The 12,390-nt window shown below is 47.5% G+C and overlaps 1 protein-coding gene across 1 annotated transcript in view; it reads right to left on the minus strand.

Moving 5' to 3' along the window:
- The window catches only part of RALGAPA2 (Ral GTPase activating protein catalytic subunit alpha 2), a 182,494-nt gene that overhangs the window by 123,879 nt on the left and 46,225 nt on the right, over positions 1-12,390 (minus strand). The window lies entirely within an intron of this gene.

Here is a 12,390-nt window from a genome sequence, read left to right on the forward strand (position 1 = left end):
TAAGCCCTGAAAAATAACATGGGACTTTCCCCCCCATAAACAGCTAAGACATACTAATCAGTGTGCACAGTTTTGAACCACAACATATAAGAAGAAGAAAAGTTGGTTATATCCCCTTTCTCTCCTGTAAGGGGAGACTCAAAGGGGCTTCAAACTCCTTTCCTTCCCCTCTCACAACAAGCACCCTGTGAGATAGGTGTGGCTGAGAGAGCTCCGAAGAATTGTGACTATCCCAAGGTCACCCAGCTGGTATGTGTTGGAGTGCACAATCTTTCATAATGGATGAAGAGCAGGTGTGCTCTCATCTGCTCTTTCATAAGAGCAGGTGTGCTCTAATCTGGAGGAACCGGGTTTATTTATTTATTTATTTATTTATTTTATTAGACTTATAGGCATATATCCCGGAGGGACAGTTCCCAGCTTTCTCAGCAGGCTGTGGGGGGGCTTATCACAGAATTCAGATAAGCCTCCACAGCTCAAAGCGGCCCGGAGTAGGGAGATCAAACCCGGTTCCTCCAGATTAGAGCACACCTGCTCTTAACCACTACGCCACTGCTGCTGTATGGGGCTGTACCAACTTAAGCCGTCACCTTATACCTAAGGGCACTGGATGTGGTCTACCTTCAGGAAACCAAGACTACTCGTGTTATTGTAGTCTACAAGGGCAGGCAACCATTTTGCATGAGTGACAGACATGTCATGACTATGCCTGGCAGGAGAGCTCAAGAAGAATTAGGAGGTGAGGATTGTGTTGACGGAAATACTAGAAATGGAAACACACTGGGAAACAAGATGGGGGGGGTGAACCGTGAAGCCGCCTTCTCCATGTCACCGTTACTTAGGACCTTTTTAGCAGGAGATGCTGGGGTTGAACCTGGAACCTTCTCTGTGCCACGCAAATCCTCTACCACTGAGCCACAGAACTTTCTCTCCCACATCCTTGCTGTGGCTTTTCACAGACTGGAAGGAGTCGCTCTTCACCTGGCAGTTGACTCAGCCGCACCTTTCAGCCTAAGCAGACCTGGGATATTTGCAACAGCAAACCACCAGAAGGGGAACAAAACTGAACAGGATCTTTCCGGAGCAGCCACATCAAGCCAGAAGTGCCTCATTTCCCCTGTCATGCTGACCTACTTTCACATGCCTCTTTGTGGCTGGACTGGAAGCATCCATATGTCAATGATGCATGACGCTGCCAAGAGCAGCATTGGTTAGAATCAAAGAGCACTCACAATCGTCCCCAAGACAAATTCTGCCATAGGAACCCAGTGTGAATACTGCCTGCGTCTCACATCTCCTTGGCCTTCTTGAAGCACAAAGGTGTCAGAGGGAAAAAAAAACCCCACCAATGTGAGTCAAAATTGGGTAAAGTCAACAAATAAACATTGAAACTCTAAGATGCAACGTACAAATTAAAAACCAACCCTTTCCTGCTTGAAAGCAGCTACTGAACTCTGGTGTAAAATAAACATCTCTGTTGAACTGTGTGGACAAGTACCCACAAAACGTCACTTATCTTTCTCAAGACAGGCCAGAATGTCACCATGTTCAGGTTGGAGCTCCCTTTGTGAAATGCAAAGGGAGGTTTGACTCTCAAAAGCTTGTATCCCCAGAATCTTGCAGCTAGTAGAAGAAGAATCGGATTTATAATCCACTTCCTTCTCCTGTAGGAGACTCAAAGGGCCACCATCTCCTTTCCCTTCCCCCCTCACAACAAACACCCTGCGAGGTAGGTGGGGCTGAGAGAGCTCCGAAGAACTGTGACTAGCTCAAGGTCACCCAGCTGGCGTGTGTGGGAGTGCACAAGCTAATGTTTTATGATTGGATGCCCATGTAACATTATTAATTGCTGTTTTAATGGGGTTTTATTGTAACTAAGGTTTTATTGTGTTGTTCACTGCCCAGAGCCCTTCAGGGGAGGGGCGGTATATAAAACCAATTATAAACAAATAAATATAAATAAATAAATCTGAATTCCCCGGATAAGCCTCCACAGCTCAAGCGGCAGAGCAGGGAATCAAACCCAGTCCCTCTAGATTAGAGCACACCCGTTCTTAACCACTACGCCACCGCTGCTCCTCTTCTTGTGACTGCTTCGTACTCTTCTTGTACAGACCAACACAGCTACCTGCTGAAGCGATGTATTTAGCGAATGCTTTGTGAAGACAGCAGAATTAATATGCACCCCCTATGCGTTTATCTAACCCCATTTGTTCTGCAGTACCCAACTGGCTCCAATCAATTCTGTTGACTCTAAAGTACATTGATGCCTTTGTGCTCTGAGTCCTGAGCAGCCTTAGAAGAGCCGATGGATGGCGTGACAATGAAACTTTCAAGGCAATGCAATTGCTAGATCACTTTCATGCCATTAAGGCTGCCATTTCCACCATACTGCTGGCTGCTATTCTCCATCCACTCCTTCTCTCCCCAAAGTTCCACAAAGTCATTCCATTATATTCCCCATTGCCACTGCATCTCCTTCCTTTCTTTCACCTGCTTTCTCTACCTTCTACAAAGGCCAGGCTTCTTTAGTTTGGTACTTCCCAAAGTTATCTCCTTGAGATATCCTAGTTTCTACTACCTAAGGTACAGATCTTATTTCCATGGTGGGATTCTCTGTACTTTCTTTATTTTCCGGCCCTGCTTGTCTGCATATTTACTTCCTTACGTCCTTTGGCTTCTGTTCTCTCTTCCGTTACTCATTCCTTCATGGCAGCTGGATCAATACTTCCATGCCATTCCACGTTCACATCCGTTCCATGTCTGTTTTGTATGCCGTATATGTGTGTTATTCCCCTTCTCTCCTTAGGGCTCCTTTCACTTCCGTTGGGAGGTCCTGATTCCTGGTGGTCTTCCAGTTGGGTCCACTGCTGTCCTTTGTTCCATGCTCAGTGGCTGTCCCTTCCGTCCTTAGTTCCTCCAGTCCCCGTGCTGGGCTTCCGTGTGCATATTTCCGGTTGGCCATCAGTTGTGTGTGCTGTCAAGTTCCTCCTCCACCTGTCCACCTGTCTGTCTGTCTGTCCTTCCTCCTCCTGCTCCTCCATCTGTCTGTCGGTCTGTCTGTCTGTCTGTCTGTCTGTCTGTCTGTCTGTCTGTCTGTCTGTCCTCTGCTCCTCCACTCTGTCTGTCTGTCTGTCCTTGTCCTCCTTGTCTGTCTGTCTGTCTGTCTGTCTGTCTGCCTCCTGTCTGTCTGTCCTCCTGTCCTCCTCTTTGTGTGTGTGTCTCTCCGCTCATTTCTTCGTTCATCCGTCTCGGCTCCATGTTTCCTCCTTCCATGTCCATGCCCATTCCTTGTTTCCATTTGTCCTCCTGGGTTGGTCGTTGTTGTTGTTGTTGTTGTTGTTGTTGTTCCTTTCCTCCTTGCTCCTTCCTCCTTCTCTGTTGTGTCTGTGTGTGCCTCCTCCTCGGCTGTCTCATTCCTGTCTCGGCTGGGCAGATGGGAATGGGCCTGGAGATGAATCAGATGATCAGATAGACTAGATCGTCAGATGGGCAGATCAGATAGATGGAGCTCAATGAATAGATAGATGGAATCAGATAGACAAATGGAAATGGAAGCTCAGATAGTGGAAAATGGAATAAACAGGCTGAATAGACTAGATAATGGTCAATTCAAATGAATAATAGGTAGAGATAAACCAAGATAAGTAAGGATAAATGAATATGAATGATGGAGACTTTTAAAGCTATTACTAACTTAACAGTTGGGGACCCTCCCCTTATTTTAACTAGTATATTTCCTTCTGTATGCACACACCTTATGTTTCAATCAGATTCTGAGAGACTTCTGGATGAGGCTTTGGAGATAATTCATGAGCTTTCTGATTCTTGACCCATGACCCCAAATGTTGAGACTTCTGTTTAAAGGTCCTGCCAACTTCTGGAAACAGAAGTATTAATGTGAGACCAAATGAGTGGTCTGGAAGGCACCGAGGTTTATTCACAGAAGAAACATCTGTTGAACAAGGGAATGTTCCCACACTCCTCCCATTCCTGGCACAGACAGACACAGACAGTCTTGTTCAGCCCACCCTCTAAGCCCCAAGGTGGGAAAAGGAGCTTGATCTCCCTTACAGAGAGGAATCTCAGTCCAAACTCTTTCTTTCTTCTTTTAATAGCATGTGGCATGGTTAGTGGTAAAAAAGGCTGAACAAAGATGTGATGCAACCAAGCATGACAATTTCAGGACCTTTCTTCACAGTGTGTCCAGGCAGGTTATCAGAATTATTAACGAGGACGTGCTTTAATGGCTATAAGCAATCGTTCTTTAAGAATTGAAAATCAAAAAGAGCAGTCTCCCAAATTAGGATCTGGAAGGCAAGATGGTGGGTAGCTCGGCATTAACGTGGGGCTGGAAGATCAAAATTGGATAGGTGCTGTGTGTCAGTGTGTTGCAACGAGGCTGTTGGTCAGTCCACTGGTGCTGGCTGAGAGGAAACAGGCCAGCGTGAATGAAGGCTGAATAGTGGAAGGCAACCCGGCACCAGCTTCGCTCGCTTGTCTTTTAACGCTGAGCAAACGCGCCAGTTTCCATTGTCGCGGCCATCCATCGGCCTTGCGCGCTGCTCGGGCTTCCAGAAGCACAAGCGTCAATGCCCAAGTCAGCAGGGTGACGGTGAGATTTTCTGAAACAGTTAGGTCGTAGAAAGCAGCGTATTTCTGCTGTCTTCCTGGCGATAAGCTAATACCGGCAGGCTGTATTATTCTGTTCCGTACCTTTTGTCACAGAAAGAAGAACAGCGACGGCGTAGTGTTAAGCAGGTGATGTAATGAAGGACGATTTTTCTTTCTGCCCCATGGCAATCGAGAGTCCAGGTATTTATTTATATTTATTTGTTTATAATTGTTTATGTAGCCCTTCCTGGCTTCTGGCGATGGTACAAACTGCTGGTTAATAAAACATTGAAGCAGCAGTATCAATATTGCATGAACGTCAATCTCGTACAACCAGCTTTATGCCTTTCCTGCGCCAGCTGGTGACTTGCTGACGAATCACAGTTCTTCGAATTTCTCATGCCTACGGTATTTGAAGAAGAATATTCGCTTGCCCCAATGCTGAAAGTGGTTATAAATCCGTCTTCTTTACTGCAGCAATTCACCGGGGAGATACAAGCTTTAATCGAAGCTTCTCCTTTGCGTGCAAAGGCTTAACAGTATGGTGACATTATTTGTCTTCCGAAATAGTGACGTTTTGTCAGTACTGTACGGTGGCGAAGATGTTTACGCCGAAATTCGTAACTGCTCAGCGCCGAAGAACGGCCCGTTACATAACCATCAATGTTTGTTGACTTTGCAGGCCTGACTTTGTAATGATGAGGTTCATTTTGACTGCTCCAGGCGAGGCAATTATTCACTGAATATTTTAATATTTGGCTTTGTTCAACCAAATGAACGATGCGACTGACATGAATAACGATCAATGCAAAACAGTAGTCGGCATGTTTGAAGGCTTCACAACTTATTGGCTGCTTTTCGAGATCTGTTTAAATTTTGTTCCTGATGGACTGCTCGATTGCAATATCCAAACTGGCGCTGGCTTTAAGCGTTCAGTCTGGTAACCACGGCAAAATGTCGAATGATGAAGAGGCTAGCGTGGCTTTTAGTTCCGGGATAACCCCGGCATCTTCAAGATCACTGCAGCGGTGACGAAGAAGCGACTTTCGCTGTCTTGTTCCCGGTATTCCGACCTTTCGGTCGGCTAATCCCGTTTCTTTAACTTATCCGTAAAACACCATAGTCATGGTAATCTGTCACTCGTAAAGTGCCCATACCCTAACGAACTGGCACAGTGATCTTCGGTTTCCTGGTGAACCATCAAGTATAAGATGACGACTTAATGATACGACCCATACTGGCCTTTGATGACGTAGTGTTCAAACGAGGTATTAACAATCTGGAGGGAACGGGTTTTGATTTTCGGCTCCAGCGGCGAACGGCGGAACTGTCACGAATTTCACGGATGAAGCGCCAAAACCAGCGGCGGTCAGCGACAATCACAATAAAATGAAATCAAATAAACAAATAAACCGGTTCCTCCGGGTAAACAGCCATAACCGAAAAGAGCGGAATGAGAACGCACCTTTCATCCATTATGAATTGTGCCTCAACATACCAACTGGAGCGACAAGGATAGTCTCGGCTTACGCCTATCTTTCACGAGACTTTGTTGTGAAGGAGAACAATAAGCGATCTTCGCACGAAGAGGACTCTTCTCTTCTTACTTATGTTGTCGGTTCTTAATGCCTGTTAACTGTATTTATGAAATCCCCATGTTAACCTGGGCTTGCGGGAAAGACGTTGAAAGTGTGGTATAATTAACAGAGCGGTGATGAACTACATGACATCGGTGTTATAGTTTAATTATCATTACCAGCAGTAACTACGATCTTGCATCAGTGTCTGGAATCAGTTCCAAATACTCGACTCACTGAGTAGGCTTTGGTCGTTATCGTCTTCGGTGGCATTCACAGAATATTGAAAGAATGAAATAAGGAATCATACGCGATGAACCGCTGGAAGAAAGATGTGAAGAACTGATCAACAAGCAGAAAAGAATTCATAAATCGATGAGTTGGAAAGACACCAAAGAACCATCAATCAAAGCTTGCTTTCTATTATATTCATCAGCTCTGTTAACACTGAGAACTCCCCTCCCAGTATCCTCAATCCTTTAACCCTGACGATCGAGATTTCCTGATATTTAGTGGAATCTCTTTCACCTTGAACCCATGACTCAGTCTAATCTCTGGAGCTGCAGCTAAATATCCTGTATGGCTGTCTTCTCTCAGGAAAGGTTAAACTCATGTGTCTGTCTGGAAGAACGAGTTGATATCACCACCCTGGCTTATCTGATCAGGTGTACGCCAACTGGGCCTGAACTAGTCACTCTCAATCTCACAAAGTCGATTGGCTAAACTGCTGAAATCCACGAAGAGGATGCATCAAACTCCTCCTCCTCCTCCTCCTCCTCCTCCTCCTCCTCCTCCTCCTCCTCCTCTTCTTCTTCTTCTTCTTCTTCTTCTTCTTCGGCTGTTCTTCTTCTTCTTCTTCTTCTTCTTCTTCTTCTTCTTCACCCAGAGCTAAACATCCTGGCTCCTAAATTGCCATAAATTGAGATGTAGTTCAGACCTTTCACCGTTTGGTGGCCCGTTCGGCTTGTCAATATCGGCTATAGAATGGTGCCCAGAGACTGTACTGCAATTCGGGTGAGGGATGGATTTTAGACTAGATAGGCCGGTTGGGTGCTTCATGCATGTCGGCTATGCCCTTCATTGCGGCCTGCGGTTCTCTGCCCCAAAAATCTCCGGGTCTTCCTTTTGCTGCCTGAACTGGCATGAGCAGTTGGTCGGGCTCGGCGGGGAAAGCACCTTCTTTTGGGTGTCGTGAGCCCGAAGCTGGATAGGTGCTGAAGTCTTGCTTCCTGCAATGCAAGGTGGGGATAAATCAAAACATAAAAGCAAAGCCCTGCCCATCTGCCCTTCTGTGTGTTTTGCATTGATGCTCCTTTGGTTGAGTGGAAATGGAATTTCTAAACAGGCCCATCGTCTGGCTTTGCAGCCAGACCCAAGTGTTGGTTTTCCCCTTAAATACAGGAGGTTTCGCTTCTTGGGTCCAGTGTGCTGGCCACCGTCCCGCACATCTGCCAATACCTGTTCACAATGGAGAGCAGAGGAAGCGAGAGAGAGAGAGAGAGAATGTATGCATTATTGATGCAATGATGATCCAGCGAACTCTTTTGGGACTGAGGGGTGGGGAGGGATAGGACGAGATTAGGGGCCGGAGTCGTGATCAGGGGTATGGGTTTTCCTGGAGGGGGCAAGGCTGCGGGCCTTGGGAGGCCAATTACTAGATGAGAAATGCCAGCAGCTATCCTTCCGGGAGGAGAGGAGGGCCAGTCGGAGGAAGGTGAGGATGCAGGCAGGCATCCCGTGGCCTTTGTTGTGAGGAGGGCCAGCAGAACGAAACTCCATTAAAAAAAAAAAAAACCTCCTCTCCAGCAGCGGTTCTGGGGGCGGAGGGAGAGCGATATCAAATAGCTCGCAGAGCTGGTCATTAACATTTCATCGGCTGATAGTTTGGGGAGGGGGCGGTGGAGCCGGGGATGAGCGCGTGAGGAGGAGGAGGAGGATGCGAGAACAGAAGAGTTTGAAAGGCAGAACGACCCAGAGCATCAACTGGGGAGAGGGAGAGTGTCTCAAGGACAGCTCTTGTCTGGGATGAACCTCGACCATCTGGTATCGCGGTTGCCGGCTGAGTCCCTGTCGTTTTAGCCGGGTGCTAGGGAAGGGCTTGTCACCGAGCAGGCATCAGGAAACAGTCCCGCAGCTGCAGTGTTGGGGAGATATTCTGAAAAGGGCAGAAAGGGGTTCCAAAGGATAAGGCGGCTTAGCGGCCCGTTCATACATGCAGAATAATGCACTTCGATCCGCTTCAATGCGCCGAAGCTGGATTTTGCTGTGTGGAATAATAGCAAAATCCACTTTCAAACAATTGAAAGTGGATTGAAACCCGCAATATTCTGGGAGTGTGGGAAGGGCCAATGTTTGGTGAGTTGATCAATCTAAAGCCTCCTTCAATGAACCGAACTGAGGCCAGCCTCTTAAAGCAAGCATCCTCTTCCTCTCACACACTTAAAGGGATACTTCTTTAGGGGCCGTCTTAAAAAAGAATCCACATTTTCACATATTTGTAAGTATAGGCTGACCAGACGTCCCTTTTGGCCGGGACAGTCCCTTCCATCAAACAATTTGTCAGCGTCCCGCGGGTTTTTTTTTTCAAAGAGATGTCGGGGTTTTGAAGGCTGCCGCTGCCTTCTGGAGGCGCAAGAGCAGTCGCGGCAGCCTCCAGCGTCGACGCAGAGGCGCCACTGACGCCTGGAAGCTCCCTTCGCCCTGTCTGGGGGCGGGAAACGAGTACCCAGAAGCTGGCAGCTTTCTAACGACTCGACATCGTGTTGACCATCCGGTTCACAAAGGTGGAACACTACATAAGGTGAAACCATCGGTTCACATCCGGTTCACTTTACATAGTGAAGCCATCCCGGTTCACAAAGGTGGAACACTTTACATAGGTGGAACACCTTGTAATGTAAGTACAAGGCTCCAGACTAGGTTCAAAGAGGCATTCTTTGGTCTCCTTAGGAAGAATGCCTCTTCCAGTACTATCTCAGAGTGGATTCATTTTACTTCATTGGTTTTACTTCATGTTCACCCTGCCTCTCCCCATTCGCCTCCCATCCATTTCATCTTCTAACAACCCCATGAGGTAGGCCAGGCTGAGTGTCTGTGAGCAGCCCAAGACCACCTAATGGGCTTCGATGGCATGAGTGAGGAATTCAAACTTGAGTCTCGATATCTAATATGGCACTTTAACTGCCACACTCATGGGCCTTAATAACAGCACTTAACAACACCGTTTATACTGTGGCGTGCAGTTAACAGAACAATTGCACAAGGAACCATATATGTATGTGAAACTAAAGAGCCACTGGTTTCAATCTGCCTTGGAGAAAAGTGTAATACAAGCATTCTGACTAGATTAGAGACACAAAATGCAGACATAAAAGCGACAGGGCCGCTATACTTGCCAGTGAGCATAAAATCAACAGGGATCTAGAAGGAGGAGTAGGAGGAGTTTGGTTTATATTACCTTTCTCTCCTGTAAGGAGATTCAAAGGCTTGTCTCCTTTCTTCCCCTCCCCTCACAACAAACACCCTGTGGGTGGGGAGCTGAAGGCTCCAAAGAACCATGGCTAGCCCAAAGGTCACCCAGGTGGCATCTGTTGGAAGTGCTGGTAATCTGGTTCCCAGATAAGCCTCCACAGCTCAAGTGTGAAGCGAGAATCAAACCCGGTTCTCAGATTGCACCTGCTCTTAAACACTGCGCCAGCTGAACAATTCCTGGTTGAACTCTGACACAGAACCAAATTAGGCCTTACAAACGAACCCCAAGGAATTGTGGGGTTGATCCATATTGCTGCTTCGCTACAGAGAGGTACGGAGTCGCAGCCTTCCCTCCACGATCACAGCTATACCCGTGCGTTGCTTTGTGAAAGGTATCATTTCTGATCGTCCCGGACGATAATTGCTGCATTTTTAGAAATTATCCAGCATAGTCTGCTATAAACACTGTAATGGGATAATTATGGAAAGCTGTTTTTCTGGTAATGCTAGGAGCTCGGCAATTAACACTCAGCTATATCCTAGCTGTGCAGTTAGTATTCCTTGACAGCGGTTCTTAGTGTTCTCTCTCTCTCTCTCTCTCTCTCCTGTGTCCTGTCTCACACACACACACACACACACACACACACACAAGAACACCTCTTTCACAGGTAACCTCCATGCCTCTTTACAGTTCCTTCAGAATTTGCCTTTGGCATGTGACAATAAGCTGAATCTGACCTTGATAACCCCTGCATAATGGTAGCTGCCTCCAGAGAACTGAAATGCTCTGAATTGTAAAGTGAAGTGTAAATGATGGAATTGATTAGATGGATCAATCCAGCCCCAAACCGAAAGCCATTTGGGGTTGGAAACTAGGATGGTTTACTGTGATGAAAAGTGAGGGAGAAAGACTTTTCCCCAGCAAGGACCGAGCTATTGGCTCTGATGATGATCCATACACTTAATGCCATGTTGCAGTATTGAAGGCAGTAAGAATCACTTCGTGCTTCATATGTGAATGCGTTGGGATTGCCTCGATGTTACTCAGACAGCATTCAAAGCAGGCAAGTGGAAAGACAATCCCACTCTTCCTCAGACTCCCCATCTCTTCTTGGGAGCTAAGCAAGGGTCGATCCTATTTGGATGAGAGACCACCAAGAAGAGAAGAAGAAGGAGGAGGAGGAGGAGGAGGAGGAGGAGGAGGAGGAATACCCCTTTCTCTCCTGTAAGGAGACTCAAGGTAACCTGGCTCCTTCAGCTCCCCACAACAGACACCTGCTTAGGAGTTAGGTGGGGCTAGAGAGGATGGAGCAAGCCAAGGAGTCCTGGGAATGTAGGAGTCGCGGAAACACACCTGATTCACCAGATAAGCCTCTGCCACTCAGGTGGAGAGTGGGGATTCAAACCGGCTCTCCAGATTAGAAACCCACCTGCTCTTAACCACTACACCGCGAAATCACCTCTGTCTGTTTCTTGCCTTGAAACCCTTCTGGAGTTGCCATGTATTGCAATTCAATGCTACTCGGGACCAACAGATGAACACCAAAGGATAGGATTTTGCGGGGGGGGGGGGGGGGGGGGGGGGGGGGGGGGGGGGGGGGGGGAGGTTGGGAACTTTCAGCTGCCGGTGTGGGAGGGGATCTCATTGGCGCCGACCCCCTCCATTTGCAGCCTGGGGGGTCCACCTGGATTCGTCTCTTTCAATGGAAACCCAGGTGGCCCATATAACCCAGGTTGCGTTCTTCCATCTTCGTCAGGCCCGGCGGCTAGATCCCTTCCTCTCCCACGCAGATCTGGCCACTGTGATCCCAGCTGCTTGCCAACGTCACCTCCAAGCAATTGAACTATTGTAACTTCGCTCTACGCGGGCCTTCCCTTGCCCCATTTGATCCGGAAACTGAAGCTGGTCCAGCATCGCGGCGGCTACTGTCTGCTTCAGGGGGCGCCTATCGTGATCACATCCAACCTGTGCTGCGCCCAGCTTCCTGCACCTCGGCTCCAGATTGAGTTCCGAATCATCTTCAAGGTGTGGGTGTTAACCTTTAAGGCCTTACACGGCCTGGGACCCTTGTATCTTCGGGACCGCATTACCACATATGTCCCTACTCGGCCCCTGCATTCAGCAGAGGCCAATTTACTGGTGGCTCCTGGTCCCTCAATGATGCGGCTGGCCTCCACTCGGGCCAGGGTCTTTTCTGCCTTGGCCCCTGCCTGGTGGAACATTCTCCCTCCAGCTGTTCGGGCCCTGCGGGATCTTGGTGAATTCTGCAGGGCCTGTAAGACTGAGTTGTTCCACCGGGCTTTTGGAGTGCCCAGCCGCTGATTAGGTGCCCCTTCTACTCTATTCCTCCGGTTTTCGGAGTCCCCACCTGTCATCTAGGGTTGACCCACTTTGTTGCTGTCTTTGTTCCACCTTTTTTTTGAGAGGGGTTTACAATCTTGGGGGGGTATTTGCTGACGCCATTTTACTGAATTACTGCTGCGTTTTAAATATTTAAACTTTTAAACTTACATTTTAATTTAATGGGGTTTTGTTTATATACTGTATATGGAATCCATGTTGTACACCGCCCAGAGCCCTTTGGGGATTGGGCGGTATAGAAATCCCATAAATAAATAAAATAAATAAATATGAAAATGAAAGGATTAGATAGACTTTTATATATTGACATCTGTCTTTGTACATTTCAGACTGGCTTGACAAAGGACTGCCGAAATAAAAACCTAA

Source organism: Sphaerodactylus townsendi, linkage group LG14 (assembly GCF_021028975.2).
Source record: "Sphaerodactylus townsendi isolate TG3544 linkage group LG14, MPM_Stown_v2.3, whole genome shotgun sequence".
In the NCBI taxonomy this organism is placed as follows: Eukaryota; Metazoa; Chordata; class Lepidosauria; order Squamata; family Sphaerodactylidae; genus Sphaerodactylus; species Sphaerodactylus townsendi.